Below are 13638 nucleotides of genomic sequence, written 5' to 3'. Positions count from 1 at the left end.
TTGAGCCACAGCATCACTTTCGGGTTTTCTTTCTGGTGATTAATTGGAGATAAGCGTCTCATGGACTTTCCTGCCAGGGCTGGCTTTGAACCGTGATCCTCAGATCTCAGCCTCCTGAGTAGCTAGGATTACAGGCGTGAGCCACCAGCGCCTGGCACCCACAATATATATATTTTTTTTTTTGGGTCCGGTGGTGGGGCCTGAACTCTGGGCCTGGGCGCTGTCCCTCAGCTCTTCGGCTCAAGGCTAGTGCTCTACCACTTGAGCCACAGCGCCACTTCCGGCTGTTTTCTTTTTGCTTATGTGGTGCTGAGGAATCGAACCCAGGGCCTCAAGCATGCAAGGCAAGCACTCTACCACTGATCCACCTTCCCAGCCCCATCCCACAATATTTTTAAGCAACAACTATTAATTTAAAAACAAAAAAAAAGGAGAGACACAAAAGCAAGAAAGAAAAAACATTTAAGTCCTTGGTTCATTTCGCTTAACATCAACTTATCTGACCATTTCTGCTTGTCTCAGACATATACTAGTTATTGCAAATAAGGGAAACCATGGGACCTAGGTTTCTTTGGGCCTGGCTTACTTCACTTAATATGTTTTTCCAAGTCTTTCTATTTCTTAACAAATGGGGCAATATCATTCTTTCTGATGGAGGCATAGAATTCCATTGTGTATATATCCCACATTTTCTTGATCCATTCATCTACTGAGAGGCATCTGGGTTGCTTCCAATACTTAGCTATGGTAAATAATGCTGCAATAAACATAGTTGTGCTGGTAGCCTCAGTATGGTCTTGTTTGTGATCATTTGGGTAAATACCCAAAAGTGGGATTGCTGGGTCATAGGGGAGCTCTATGTGGAGTTATAAGATGATTTCTTTGTTGCTTTGTATGCCCCTCCCCCATGGTATAACCACTGTTTTCACTGTATTTGATGTTAGTGTAATTTGTGGAGGGGAAGGGAAAAAACAAATTGTTTAAATAGTGATACAGATGGACCCATTGCAACAATGAGATGTACAAGACGTTATGTCGAAAATGAACTACACATCTTTGGCGCAGGGGGGCGATAGTGGTGGGGGAGGTGGGAGGGGGGTCAGATGGGAAGGGGAAACAAAGGAGGAGGCAACAATGCTTGATAAGAAATGTACTCATGGGCTGGGAAGGTGGCTCAGTGATAGAGCGATTGCCTTGCATGCATGAGGCCCTGGGTTCGATTCCTCAGCACCACATAAGCAGAAGAAAAAAACCGGAAGTGGCTCTGTGGCTCAAGTGGTAGAGCGCTAGCCTTGAGCTGAAGAGCTGAGGGACAGCACCCAGGCCCAGAGTTCAAGTACCACGACTTGACCAAAAAGAAAAAGAAAAAAAAAAAAAAAAGAAATGTATTCATTATCTTGCCCATGTAATTGTAACTCCTCTGTTCGGTATTTTCACAATAAAAAATAAAAATAAAAAAAGGAGAGGTTGGAACTAAGAGTGTAGTTCAGTAGTAGAGCATTAAGCCATCATGTGCTAGGCCCTGGATTCCTTCCCTAGCACCACAAAAATGAACAGATACTTATAATATCCCGAACCCAAAAAAAGACTCCAAGACACCCAGTTAGAGGAGCTAGGAATTTTTTTTTTTTTTGGTCGGCCGTGGGGCTTGAACTCTGGGCCTGGGCGCTGTTCTTTACCTCTTCAGCTCAAGGTGAGTGCTCTACCACTTGAGCTACAGCGCCACTTCCGGTTTTTTTCTGGTGGTTTATTGGAGATAGGAGTCTCATGGTCTCTCCTGCCCGGGCTGGCTTTGAACCATGATCCTCAGATCTCAACCTCCTGAGTAGCTAGGATTATAGGCGCGAGCCACCAGCGCCCGGCTAGGAGCTAGGAACTTTATTACCACTGCACAGGGACCACTTCCTACCACCCGGAAAGTAGGAGAATGGCCTTGAGCTCAGGATAGGATGGGTTTTTATAGGGATAGGTAACATAGAGTTACACAGACAGGCCATGCAAGGCAGGTTTGGCACATTTTCATTGGTTATAGCTATATAATTATATAGTTATAGTTAAATTCATTTGTTCTTGATGGTAAACATCATACATAATTCACAATAGGTCACTCATATTGGGACCATTCGGTGGTGGTCTTCAATTGATGGGCTTAAAGCCCTGTTACCGAGGCAAGTAAGCAAAGTTACAGAAGTAAAACATAGCAAAAACATAGCCTTGAGTCACAGGACCATAGACAAAACAGAATCTTGCCTTGGTCAGCATGGCCAATACTATCAGTGCTATTGATACTATTACAGAAATGATTTTATTATAAGCTCCTGACTAATACAGCAGCTCAGTGCAGCTGGTGATAAGCCTCAAGGTTGTCAGTAACCTTCTGCAAAGCTGCCAGCTTGGTAAACTTGAGTGAGGGAGAGATGTTCTTTTGCTTTTTAGCAAGGATGGAGAAGGGGCAAAATTTGACTATTGGTCAGCCTTTGCTTGGAGTTTTTCTTTACTAAGAGGTTTTACCCTTTATCAATAATTTTGTTCTGTTTTCTGATTTCACATTTTTGTTCTCATAGATATCCTCCTTTTCCAAAGGAAAGGGGTTCAGGAGAGAGTAAATTTCCAACAGCAGGAGGGACTGAGGCCAGACAATAGGAGGAACTTTCTGCCAGTGAATAGCAACTCAGATATTACAATGGCTGGTCATTGTTTTAAAGATATTGGTCATTTTTAAGGCAGCAACACATAATAGAAATATTCACTAAATAGGTGCTATTTAAAAATTGTTACTGCATAATGCTAATAATGTTCTTACAATCATGTCTTCCAAAGGTATCTTTTAAAACTGGACATGGTGGCATACATCTGTGATCCCAGTATTTAGGAAGATTCAGTTCCACACCAGCCTAGGCTACATAGTAAGTCCCATCTCAAAAAGAAAAAAGAAGTGAGTGGCACACTGAGTGGCTCACTCCTGTAATCTTAGCTACTTAAGATGCTGAGGTCTAAGGACTGAGTTTTGAAACCAGCCCAAAGAAGGAAAGTCTGTGACTCTTATCTCTAAATTAACTACCAAAAAGCTGGAAGTGGGGCTGGGAAGGTGGCTCAGTGGTAGAGTGCTTGCCTTGCATGCATGAGGCCCTGGGTTTGATTCCTCAGCACCACATAAGCAAAAAGAAAAAAGCCGGAAGTGGTGCTGTGGCTCAAGTGGTAGAACATTAGCCTTGAGCAAAGAAGCCAAGTGAGAACATGAGGCCCTGAATTCAAGCACTAGTACTAGCACAAAACAAAACACACAAAAAGAAAACAATGCCTAGAACTAATCCTACCTGGAAAATCCCATTTACCATTGAGTCTGGATGTTAGAAACATATTCCCAAGGTTTCAGGCCTGTGGGCAGGACTGGCAGGCTTAGATCCAGGAGAACTTTATCTAAAACTTGAAATAGGTTTGGGAGATGTGTTCAGTATTTAGTGCTCAGTCACTTTGTAGTTCCTCTTTCCACCACAGGGTGGCAGTGCATCCCTACAAACCTTGCAAATGGGCATGCCCTCCATTGCAGCATTCAGTGGCAACATTTTCCCCAAATACTTGATTAAAAAAAGAAAGAAGAAAGATTTTTGTTATTTAAAGAATAGAAAATGGAGCCTAAATGGTTACTTATATTTTCTATTTAAAAATAATTCCTGGGGGCTGGGAAGGTGGCTCAGTGGTAGAGCGCTTGCCTTGCATGCCTGAGGCCCTGGGTTCAATTCCTCAGCACCACATAAGCAAAAAGAAAAAAAAGCCGGAAGTAGCACTGTGGCTCAAGTGGTAGAGCGCTAGCCTTGAGCTGAAGAGCTGAGAGACAGCGCCCAGGCCCAGAGTTCAGGCCCCACGACCGGACCCAAAATAATAATAATAATAATAATAATTCCTGGGAGTTCTCCTGTCTTAGGTCCCTGCTGCTTTGGTATTCAGGAGTTAACAATAGAAACCTGGCCTTCCTTCCTTCCTTCCTTCCTTCCTTCCTTCCTTCCTTCCTTCCTTCCTTCCTTCCTTCCTTCCTTCCCTCCCTCCCTCCCTCCTTCCCTCCCTTCTTTCCTTTCTGCCTCTGAGGCTTGAACTCAGGGTCTGTATTCTGTCTCTTAGCTTTTTCCACTCAAGCCTGGTACTCTACTGTTTGAGCCACACCTTCACTTCTAGATTTTTGGTGGTAAATCGGAGTGTCATGAACTTAGAAGCCTGGGATGGCTTCAAACCGCCATCCTCGGAGCTTGGCCTTCTGAGTAGCCAGGATTACAGGCATGACCCACTTATGTCCAGTTTGAAACCTTATTTCTTGATGGCTTCTGTGGCTGTTATAGACCCAATCTGCCCTCAATCCACCCTACATATACACTCTGCTGCATGAATTAGCCTCCACCTTTTAGAGACCTGTCTGCAGTGATTTTCTCCCTCCATCCTGTATCTCCTTTGGGGTACCTCAGAAGTCCCGTAGCGAACCCTCTCCAGCAGCTTCTTTATCTCTGTTGAGTTTCGCTTCTCAGCTCTTCAGCCAGCTGATGAATGAGAAGGTCTCCTCTCTACATTTTTCGTACTGGTCCTGGGGCTTGAACTCAGGGCTTGGGCACTGTACTAGAGATACATTTTGCTCAGGGATAGTGCTTTACCACTTGAGACACAGCTCTACATCTGGCTTTTTTAGTGGTTAATTGAAAATAAGAGTCCCGGGCTGGCTTTGAATCGTGATTCTCAGATCTTAGCTTCCTGGGTAGCTAGGATTCTAGGTGTGAGCCATCAGTGTGCGTGGCTCCTCTCTACTTCTGGACTACAACCATGTCCTTCCAGCTCTTACAGTCTCCTGGCTTCTCACCTGTGCTGTGCTTGCTTTGAGAACCCAGCCTTGCCTCTTAGTCCAAGGATTTTGAATATGTTCTGAGCTAAACTGCCTGGGCTTGAATCACATCTCTAGCACAGACCAGCTTTGACCTTGGGCAAGACATTGAGGCCCTATGCTTCCCAATTTCCTAAATTAAATGGAGATTGACAATGACCCTAACCTACAAATATTGCTGTGGGCCTGGCCAGAGTTTCATGACAGTGAGCCTAGTTACTCAGGAGCTGAGATCTGAGTATTATGATTTGAAGCCAACTCAGGTAGAAAAATCTGTGAGACTCTGATCTCCAATTAACCAGAAAAAGTCAAGAATGGAGCAGTGGCACAAGTGGTATAGCATCAGCCTTGAGTGAAAAATCGAAGGGACAGGGGCTGGGAAGGTGGCTCAGTGGTAGAGCGCTTGCCTTGCATGCCTGAGGCCCTGGGTTCGATTCCTCAGCACCACATAAGCAAAACAAAACAAAACAAAAAAAACAAATGGAAGTGGAGCTGTGGCTCAAGTGGTAGAGCGCTAGCCTTGAGCTGAAGAGCTGAGGGACAGCGCCCAGGCCCAGAGTTCAGGCCCCACGACCAGACCCCCCCCCCAAAAAAAAAGGAAGGGACATTGCTCAGGCCTTGAGTTCAAACTCTACTTCCAACGCACGTGCACGCGCATGCGCACACACACACACACAAACACACACACATACACACACACCTGTCAGATTGAAGTAGAGAACTAATGACTGCTATGACTAAATTTTTAACATGATTGCCCCCTTAAATGGCCTACTTCCTGATAAGGTCTTCTCAGATTTTTGGGTTTAGATGTCAATGTTGTTTGGGGGGGTGGACCACATTCTAACCCACAACACTTCCAAACTCTCAGTTTCATGCATTCTACCCTCTCAGTACCACCTGATTTTTTTTCCCCAACATCTTTCTAGTTCATGTCTATTATCACTGTATTCCACCAGAGCCTACACCCTACCCGGCCTGCCTCTTACCTGTCCTCTCTTTCATTGATCTCTCTTTATCCAGTTTAAATTCCATAGATAATGAATGCATTCACTCTCTAGATATGTGTGTGTGTGTGTGTGTGTGTGTGTGTGTGTGTGTGTGTGTGTCTGTGTGAGCACGTGCACACACACATGCCAGTCTTGGGGCTTGAACTCAAGGCTTTGGCACTGTCCCTGAGCTTTTTTACTCAAGGCTACTGTTCTGCCACTTGAACCATAGCTCCACTTCCAGCATTTTTGGTGCTTAATTGGTGATAAGAGTTCCACAGAATTTCCTGTGAAGTGAAGCTGTGGCTCAAAGGGTACTAACCTGAGCACAAAAGCTCAGGGACAGTGCCCAGGTCTTAAGTTCAAGCCCCACAACTGACAAAAATATCAATAATAAAAATTTTAAAATTTCGTTTGCATTATGATACACAGGGAGATTTCATTGCTGCGTTCCCGTGGTTTTACAATAGATTCCAATCAATCTCATCTCCTCTGTCTCTCTCCCTTCTGCCTTTCCCTTCTTCCTTAAACAATGTCAGCAGTTTTCATTGTTCTCGTTTTATAGTTGCACACAATGTATTTTGACCATCTTCATCCTCTGGAAATGCATTTCAGAAGTGTCCACCTTCACAGCGATCTGTAAGCACCTCAATGAAAGCTGTTGATCAGTAGGAGGAGGAGGAGGGGTAGGAAGGAGAAACAGATTCTGTTCTAGGGGTGGGGAGACAGCAGGAGGGGAAACCTAACAAGGATGAAGGTGGTTGAATACAGTTGAAATAGATTATTTGCAACTATGAAAAAGAACCATGAACTCTGTTGAAACTGTTTTGGGAGACAGGAGGGAGGGATGAGGTTGACTGGGATACAGTGTAAATGTGTGTAGAAATGTAACAATGAGCTGGGAAGGTGGCTCAGTGGTAGAGTGCTTGCCTTGCATGCCAGAGGCCCTGGGTTCGATTCCTCAGCACCACATAAGCAAAAAAAGAAAAAGAAAAAAGCTGGAAGTGGTGCTGTGGCCCAAGTGGTAGAGTGCTAGCCTTAAGCTGAAGAGCTGAGGGACAGCGCCCAGGCCCAGACCGGACCCCCCTCCACCCCTCCCCCCAAAAAAGAAAAGAAATGTAACAATGACATCCCCCTTTGTATGATTAATGTAAGTTTAAAAAAATCTTATTCACCCTCTATTTCTCTACCCTTCCCCCTTTCCTGTCTCCTCCTAAGTAGTCCCTTAGCCAGATTCATGTTCTGTGTTTATTCATATATAAAATTATGTAAATGGATATATATAGGTATATACATGTCTATGAATATGTATGTCTTTTAGGTCTAGTTTTCACATATGCCACTCTTTTTATTTCCATCTTAAAGAGCTATCTATATTCCTGTTTCTACTTTCCTATGTCTTTTTTTCCCTTTTTTTTCTAGCACTGGGGCTTGAACTCGGCCTGGGTGCTGTTTCTTAGCTTTTTCCACTCAGGGTTTGTGCTCTACCGTTTGAGCCATACCTCCACTTCTGCCTCTTTGCTGGAGATAAGAGTCTTACAGATTGTCCTGCCTGAGTTGGCTTCAAACTATGCCTCAAATCTTAGCCTCCTGAGTAGTTAGGATTCCAGGCATGAGCCTTGGTGTTTGGCTTCTCATGTCTTTTAATCCCTCTAAACAAGCTTTCTTTCCACTGTTCTTGTTTAGGTCATAAATGACTTCCATGCTAGAGCCAAATTTTTGTTTTGTTTACACAAAATGTAGCCTAGCCTGGCCTCAAATTTTCATTCCTCCTGCCTCAGCCTCCCCAGTACTTAGATCACAGGTGTACATTATCAGGACCATATCAAAAGACTATTGTGTGTGTATGTGTGTCAGTCTTGGTTGGGGCTTGAACTCAAGGCCTGGTCAATGTCCTCGAGTTTTTTTGCTCAATGCTAGTGCTCTACCACTTGAGATACAGTTGGAGATAAGAATCTCATGCACAGCCGGGCGCTGGTGGCTCACGCCTGTAATCCTAGCTACTCAGGAGGCTGAGATCTGAGGATCGCGGTTCAAAGCCAGCCCGGGCAGGAGAGACCGTGAGACTCTTATCTCCAATAAACCACCAGAAAACCGGAAGTGGCGCTGTAGCTCAAGTGGTAGAGCGCTCGCCTTGAGCTGAAGAGCTGAGGGACAGCGCCCAGGCCCAGAGTTCAGACCCCACGACCGACAAAAAAAAAAAAAAAAAAAGAATCTCATGCACTTTCCTACCCAGCTTGGCTTCAAACTGTGATCCTCAGATCTCGGCCTCCTCAGCAGCTAGGGTTACACAGGTGTGAGTCACTGGCGCCAGCAAAAGGCAATTTTTAATCCTCATTTTACTAGATACCTCAGCTTAATCTAACCACTGCTTGTTTATTCTTTCTGAAAACGGTTCCTTCTCTTACACTTGGAACCCCCACATTCTCTGGGTGCCATCTTTTTAGTCTCCTCTGCCATTTCCTCTGACCTCTAAAGAATGGAGGGTTCATGACTCAGACCTTTCCTTTTCTTACTCCCTTGGTGATCTCATCCAGTCCCCTGGCTTTAAATAACATCCATATGCTGATGGCTTACTAATTTATATCTTCAGCCCAGGCCTCTTTTCTAAACTCTAGACTGTTATAACTAACTGCTGACTCCACATTTCCCTTGGATGTTGTCCAATAGGCAACTTCAACTTAACATGTCCAACATTTAACTGCCGATTTTCTCGGGCTCTAGGCCATTCTATTCGGTCTTCGTTGTATCAGTCTTCTAGTTGTTCCATCTCCCTTGGAGTTAGTCTACACCTTCCTCTCTCTCTCACGTCAGACACATGAGCAAGTCCTATCATCTCTGCTGGTCCAGGTCCCCACCATCTCTTTCTGGGGTTAAGAGGCACCTTGCTGACCTGCTCCCATCTTGCCCTGCACATTCTCCTCACTCTGCAACCATTCTGGTTTTTGTTGTTGTTGTTTGTTTGTTTTTGTTGGTTGTGGGGCTTGAACTCTGGGCCTGGGAGCTGTCCCAAGTGATAGGCTAGCGTTCTAACACTTTAGCTACAGCGCCACTTCCTGTTTTCTGATGGTTTACTGCAGGTAAGAGTCTCATGGACTTTCCTGCCCAGGCTGGCTTTAAACTACAATCCTCAGATCTCAGCCTCCTGAGTAGCCAGGATTATAGGCGTAAGCCACTGGTGCCTGGCTCTGCAACCATTCTGTTCCCGGAATGTGGCTTAGTGGTAGAGTGCTTTCCTAGCATGCATAAAACCCTGGTTTGATTCCTCATTACTACATAAGCAGAAAAAGCTGGAAGTGGTCTGTGGCTCAAGTGGTAGAGTGCCAGGTTCGGGCACAGAGAGGCTCAAGGACAGTGCCCAGGCCCTGAGTTCAAGCTCTAGGACTGGCAACAAAACAAAACAAAACAAAAACCACCCACTATAGTTCCTACATTGGGCTATAGGACTAAAGAGGTTGAGGAGAAAAAGGTTGGTAATTCTCAGGGCTGGGAAGGTGGCTCAGTGGCAGAGCACTTGCCTTGCATGCATGAGGCCCTGGGTTCAATTCCTCAGCACCACATAAGCAAAAAGAAAAAAGCCGGAAGTGGTGCTGTGGCTCAAGTGGCAGAGCGCTAGCCTTGAGCTGAAGAGCTGAGGGACAGCGCCCAAGCACAGAGTTCAGACCCCACGACTGGACCTCTCCCCCCTCCAAAAAAAAGGTCGGTAATTCTCAATGATGTGCAAAATAGTTCTACTTATAAATTATTGGTAGGAGTGTAAATAATAATAATAATAGTTATTATTATTATTTTGGTACCTGTCTTGGAGCTTAAACTTGAGGCCTGGATACTGTCCCTATATTTTTTGCTCAAGGCTCGTGCTCTACCACTTGAGCCTGGCTTTTTGCTAGTTAATTGGAGATAAGCATTTCTTGGACTCTCTTGCCCAGTCTGGCTTCAAAGCTCAGTCCTTAGAACTCAGCCTTGAGTAGCTATAGTGTAGGTATAAGCCACTGGCACCTAGTTGTAATTGATTGATTGATTGGTTGATTGTGTGTGTGTGTGTGTGTGCATGTGTATGTATGTAGGAGGAAGTGGAGCTTGAATTCAGGGCCTTGAATTCCTGCTTTACTTTTTTGCTCAAGGCTGGTGTGCTATCACTGAACCACAGCTCCACTTTCGGCTTTTTGCTGGCTAACTGGAGATAAAAATCTTAAGGTGCCAGGCACTGGTGGCTCACGCCTGTAATCCTAGCTACTCAGGAGGCTGAGATCTGAGGATCGCGGTTCAAAGCCAGCTCTGGCAGGAAAGTCTGTGAAACTCCCATCTCCAATAAATGACCAGAAAAAAAAACTGGAAGTGGCATTGTAGCTCAAGTGGTAGAGTGCTTGCCTTGAGCTGAAGAGCTGAGGGACAGCACTCAGGCCGAGTTCAAGTCCCACGACCGATCAAAAAAAAGAAAAAAAGAAAAACTTAAGGTCTTGCCTGCTGGCTTTGGACATTAATCTCCAAAGCTCAGCCTCTGCAGTAGCTAAGATAACAGGTATGAGCCACTGATGGGCAGAAATAACAATTTTTATTAAAAATTTAAACTGACTGGGCACTGGTGGTTCATACCTGTAATTTTAGGTACTCAGGAGGCTGAAATCTGAAGATCATCTTTCAAATCTAGCCCAAGCAGGAAAGTTTTAGTCACCAGAAAACCTGAGGTGGTACTATAGCTCGAAGTGGTAGAGCACTAGCATTGAGCAAAAAGAGCTCAGGGTCAGCCCAGGGCCCGAGAAGCCTCATGACAGACCAAAACAAAAACAAAATTAAACTACTGGGCACCAGTGGCTCACACTTGTGATCCTAGTTACTCAGGAGGCTGAGATCTGAGGTTCACAGTTTGAAGCCAGCCCTGGCAGGAAAGTCCTTGAGGCTTGAACTCTGGGCCTGGGTGCTGTCCCACAGCTCTTCAGCTCAAGGCAAGTGCTCTACCACTTGAGCCACAGCACCACTTCTGGTTTTCTAGTGGTTTATTGAAGATAAGCTTCTCACGGACTTTCCTGCCCGGGCTGGCTTTGAACCATGATCCTCAGATCTCAGCCTCCTGAGTAGCTAGGATTAGAGGGGTGAGCCACCAGTGTTCGGCCTTGAGAGATGAGTATCTCCAAGTAACCACCAGAAAATTGTAAGTGGCACTGTGGTGTAAAGTGGTAGAGTGCTAGCCTTGAATGCAAAAGCTCAGGGACAGTGCCTAGGTCCAGAGTTCCAGCCCACAACTGACCAAATAAATAAATAAATAAGTTTAAACTGAGTAGTCTATGGTCATAGATAGGGCCTGAGTGCTGTCCTTGGGCTTTTTTTTTTTTTTTTTTTTTTCAAGGTTTGCACTCTACCAGTTTGGGCCACAGCACCACTTTCAATTTTCGAGTGGTTAATTGGAGATAAGAGTCTCATGGACTTTCCTTCCTGGGCTGGCTTTGAACTGGCATTCTCGGATCTCAGCCTTCTGAGTAGCTAGGATTAGAGGCATGAGCCACCAGCACTCAGCTTTAATTACTTTTTAAAAATATAAAAGGGACGGGCTGGGAAGGTGGCTCAGTGGTAGAGCGCTTGCCTTGCATGCTCAAGGCCCTGGGTTCGATTCCTCAGCACCACATAAGCAAAAAGTAAAAAGCCGGAAGTGGCGCTTTGGCTCAGGTGGTAGAGTGCTAGCCTTGAGCTGAAAAGCTGAGGGACAGCGCCCAGGCCCAGAGTTCAGGCCCCACGACCGGACCAAAATAAATAAATAAAAAATAAAAGGGAAATTTTACTTTTCTGTGACAGTCCTAGGGCTTGAACTCAAGACCTGGGTGCTGCCCCTAAGCTTCTTTTGCTCTACAACTTGAATCACAGCACCAATTCCAGCTTTCAAGTCCCAGGACTGGTACCATTGGAAGAAAAAAGCAGAGAGAGAGAGAGAGAGAGAGAGAGGTTTAAAAATACCAAAACCAGGGATAGGAATGTGGCTTGGTGGTAGAGTGCTTGCCTAGCATGCATGAAACCCTGGGTTCTATTCCTCAGTCCCACATAAATAGAAAAAGCCAGAAGTGGTGGTAGAGTGCTAGCCTTGAGCAAAAAGAAGTTCAGGGACAGTGTTCAGGCCCTGAGTTGAAGCCCAGGACTGGCAAAAAAAAAAAAAAAAAAACCCAAACAAACCAATACCACAGAAATGCTTACTTGCCTTTAATTAATGTAGCTTTGAAATGACTTACATGCTTGGATTAACTTGTATAGTATAATAGAATGGGAGCAGATAGCTAGAATTTATTGCAGGCCATAACGTCAATTTTTTTTTTCTTTTTCTTTTGGGTCTGGTCATGGGGCCTGAACTCTGGGCCTGGGCGCTGTCCCTCAGCTCTTCAGCTCAAGGCTAGCATGCTACCACTTGAGCCATAGCACCACTTCTGGCTTTTTTTTTCCTGCTTATGTGGTGCTGAGGAATCAAACCTAGGGCCTCGAGCATGCAAGGCAAGGGCTCCACCACTGAGCCACCTTCCCAGCTCCTTTTTTTTCTTTTTCAATACTGGGAATTGAACCCAGAGTCCAATCATCACCAACTGAGCTATGCTCTCAGCATTTTTTTTTGGTTGTACTGGGATTTGAACTCAGAGCCTCAAAAACTTTTTTTTTTTTGCCAGTCATGGGGCCTGAACTCTGGGTCTGGGCGCTGTCCCTCAGCTCTTCAGCTCAAGGCTAGCGCTCTACCACTGGAGCCACAGCGCCACTTCTGGCTTTTTCTATTTATGTGGTGCTGAGGAATCAAACCCAGGGCCTCATGCATGCAAGTCATGCACTCTACCGCTGAGCTACCTTCCCAGCCCAAAAACTTTTTTTTTTTTTTTGCCAGTCCTGGAACTTGAATTCAGAGCCTGGTCACTATCCTTGAGCCTCTCTGTGCTCAAGGCTAGCACTCTACCACTTGAGCCATAGTGCCACTTCTGGATTTTTCTGTTCACGTGGCACTGAGGAATCGAACTCAGGGCTTCATGCATGCTAGACAAGCTAGACAAGCACTCTCCCACTAACCCACATTCCCAGCTCTTGGCTCAAAAACTTTTTCTTTTTTTTTTTTTGGGGTCCGGTTGTGGGGCCTGAACTCTGGGCCTGGGTGTTGTCCCTCAGCTCTTCAGCTCAAGGCTAGCACTCTACCACTTGAGCCACAGCACCACTTCAGGCTTTTTTTTTCCTTGCTCATGTGGTGCTGAGGAATCGAACCCAGGGCCCAGGCATGCAAGGCAAATGCTCTACCACTGAGCCACCTTCCCAGCCCCAGCTCAAAAACTTTTAAGCCTAGGCTGAGCTTAAACCCTAATTTGCCTCCAAGTAGCTGAGACTGTGGGCATGAGTTAGTACACCCAGCTTATTTTTTCACTTTGAGACAAGATCTCCGTACGTTTTGCCAAGGTTGGCCTCAAATCCTCGGTCCTTCTACCTTCAGCTCCCTTTCCCCTTCCTTCCTCAGTAACTGGGATTGCACGTATGTGCTACCAAGACTGTCTTTAAAACTTACAAATCAAACAAAACACAGTTTTTGAAGAAAATCTAGAAAAGGATAAAGAAGAACATAAAAGCTAAGTGCCAGTGGCTCAATACTCATACCTGTAATCCTAGCTACTCAGGAGGCTGTGATCTGAGGATCGTGGTCTGAAGCCAGCTTGAGCAAGAAAGTCCATGAGATTTGTATCTTCAATTAATCACCCTGTGGCTCAAGTGGTAGAGTGCTAACCTTGAGCACAGAAGCTAATGGGCAATGCCCAGGTCTTGAGTTCAAGTCCTAGT

The sequence above is a fragment of the Dipodomys spectabilis genome, unplaced genomic scaffold, assembly GCF_019054845.1.
Source record: "Dipodomys spectabilis isolate Male_0828 unplaced genomic scaffold, ASM1905484v1 ptg000039l, whole genome shotgun sequence".
Taxonomy (NCBI): Eukaryota; Metazoa; Chordata; class Mammalia; order Rodentia; family Heteromyidae; genus Dipodomys; species Dipodomys spectabilis.
The sequence above is the reverse complement of the archived record's forward strand: the minus strand, read 5'-3'. Positions refer to the sequence as shown.